Genomic DNA, 3,233 nt, shown 5'->3' on the forward strand with positions numbered 1-3,233 from the left:
CAAGACATTCTTCCGAATTCACGTAATTTTGTACTAATTTGAAAATAACACCTTGGTTAAACGCTATGGCCAAAAAGTAAATAACACAATTGCAAGTGGTGCTTAAGTAATATAGTTTTATTAATACTTTTTTGGTATAATACAAATATTACAATTCATAAAACGATACATCATAGAAAACCTCACTAGTAATTACATTAATTAAATACCTACCTACTCGACAATACTATAGGTGTAAGAAATAAAAGAAATTAATGTTTACCTGTATCGAGAGTCTATTCGTCGGTAGATCGGGAATCCGATTGAGGTTTACGTGCGAGTCCATTTGACGTTTACAGTCCCAACCATCAAGTAAAAAAAAAGGTCTAAAGTCCTAATGTCGATGGCACGGGAGTCGTCTTGTCGGAAAATGTAGCGCTCGTTGGGTTCAGCAACAATTTAATGTTGCGCCCAAACGTCGGGGACCAGTAGTTCAAACGTCGGGCTCCAGATGTCCAAGTGTCGGAAACCTGCAACCAAAAGTCGGAAACCCTGGAGTCCCTTTTGTAACTCGCCCAAAATAGTCCATGCCGTTTGCGAGGTTCTGAGAGGTCTTTCTTCCGTAAGAAAAGCTGCAGAAAAATTTCAGCTGAGCTCTTCCACTTTAGGATTCTATTGTAAAAAATACTCTTCATTTGGTTCTTTTCTCCCAGAGAAAATTAAACGTTAGCAACATGCCACACAAATAATTCCTGCTATGCTAGAAGGAGAATTGGTAGAATATTTAATTTTAAATGTGCTCAAATCAATCATGCAATATCACCGACCGAAACAAAACTACTTGCACTTTCATGCGCAAAAACGAATGGTACAAGAACACCAGCAGAATTGTCGAAGCATGAAAAAACACCAGGAGATTGGCTTTCTAGATTTCTTAAAAGAAATAAATCTTTATCCAACAGACAAGCCAAACTAGAACCGCCGAACATAATAAAGTAGTTGTGGACGCTTCTACGAAAAGTTGGGGAGTTTGATAGGAAAACACAAGTTCAAAGCGGCATGTACCCTTTTGGGCGAGTTACAAAAAGGACTCCAGGGTTTCCGACTTTTGTTGTAGGTTTCCGACACTTGAACCCGACGATAGGACATTTGTCTACCAACGTTTGTACTACTGGTTCCCGATGTAACAACGAAATGTTGCCGAACCAAACCAGCGCAACTCTTTCCGACAAGAAAACTCCCGTGCCACAGGCATTAGGACTTGAGACTTTTTTTTTATGACTGGAACTGTAAACGTCAAACGGCCTTGCATGTAAACAACAAATGGACTCTCGATCCTGGTGCGCATTATATCTTTTTATTTCTTTCACCTGTAGTATCGCCACGTAGTTAAGTATTTAATTGATTTGATTACTATACTTTGTATAATACTTAATATACTTTTATAAGTGACGACCAACGCAACTAGTGAGGGCTACTTTTAACATAGAACTGGCACTGGATGGCGTAGTTATGGTATATAAGGATGTCCTCAGCCTGTCTACACTCACTCTCGCGAGAAGCTGTACCGAATGACGAACTCGGATAATGCTATCCTTTTCCAAACTGTTATACAAGTGTTTCTAGTGAAAAGCATTTAAGTAAGAATATACTGTGTGCTTTGGATCTTCGCTGTCTGAACTGAACTACTATTATATGGAAAATTACTTGCTACGATAAAAAGACCATGGGTACTTGTATTAAAGAAAAAATTATTTAAGCAAGTAATGAACGTATCCGTTTATCATTTGCAGCACAAACTTATAATTCTATTATTGACTCAAAGTCACGATCAATCGATTATTCTGGATTTGTTAAAAGGCTTAAAATCACGGTTCAACATGAGCAAAAACAATACTAGGTTAAATTTTAGCAGTGCAAAAGCTAAAATGTCTAAAGGTAACTTCACCGAAAGGAGCCCCTCAAACGACTAGTTGTCGCCCCCGAACTCCAGGTCTTTGCTGTCTCCGTGCTCGCTGAATAAAATAGTTTTCAGTTTGGAGTATTGCAAAGGTAAGTGTTAAGTATTGTTGACGTACCAGTGGCGGATTGTCAGCTGGTTTGAAAAAGTTGGAACACATTTCTAGCAAATGGAAGATATTGACGCGGCTGCTTGCCAGCAATGCCTGATTTAAAATGATGGTGCGGTCTATGTATAGCGGATTAGGAACTTAAGGTCTTCTTATTGTTTTGTTGTTTGTTCAATTTCGCTATCTATGCGTACATTCCATTCAACTTTTTATAAATATCCTTTACAATTTAAAAAAATTTTAATAAGGCAAGAAACCAAAGAAAAAAATACATATTAGGCTGCTTACCAATAAATTTCCAAAAGTTTGATGTTGTTCATCGCATCGCCGGTAAAGCCAACGATGGAAACTTTCAAATTCATTATTTGTTCGCCTTCCATCTCCAAAAACGCAGAATTTACTTGGGCTGACGATGACGATCCAGTAGTTATGAAAATATTCAAAAATTCTGATGAATGCGTCCTTAATTTCCTGGGTTTCATCTTCCTGTAGTCACCAAATTAGTTTGACTTACCTTTTAAAAGAACAATCGACGGGACTGGGATGACCTAGATTAGTTTACATTTTATCCAAGTATTGTATATAACTGTGCAGTTTGACATAGGGAGTGATAAAAATTTTATGTCAAAGTATAGTGAATAGGCCGCAATTCAAGATCTTAAAAAAACCATGATCAAAACAGTAAAAAGGACCAGAATAAAACAAAGTTTTTCCGGGAATGAACTGACGGATATATAATAAGAGTCTTACCTCAAATCCCTTCAGTGCACTTTCGCATGGTAAAACGGCAAATGTAATTAAAAGTTTTACAACATCCTGTACGCTTGGGCGCGCATCGGCAACTTGGAGACCTTTGCTTCACACCCGGTGATACACACCCCAAAAATCGTTAAAATCAAACAGCATAGAAGTAACAATTTATTTGTATTTTAAAAAGAATGCAGGCCCAAAATTAAACCAGCAATATCTGGTTCTTCCTTGTGGGAAAGCTCGTTTGCTAGAGTTCAGAATTGCGAATTCGTAATCGCTTACCACACACGCTTTTCGGTGAATCTGAGCAAAAACCAAATCATAAACGGACTCAGATTTGCCCGTCATCATTGCGTATGCCATTGTAAATATCTGCCGGAGGAAATTTAAGCATCAATATCAAAATCAGTAATAAGTTTTAAAAAATGCACTTAC

This window comes from Daphnia carinata, chromosome 4, assembly GCF_022539665.2.
Source record: "Daphnia carinata strain CSIRO-1 chromosome 4, CSIRO_AGI_Dcar_HiC_V3, whole genome shotgun sequence".
Lineage (NCBI taxonomy): Eukaryota > Metazoa > Arthropoda > Branchiopoda > Diplostraca > Daphniidae > Daphnia > Daphnia carinata.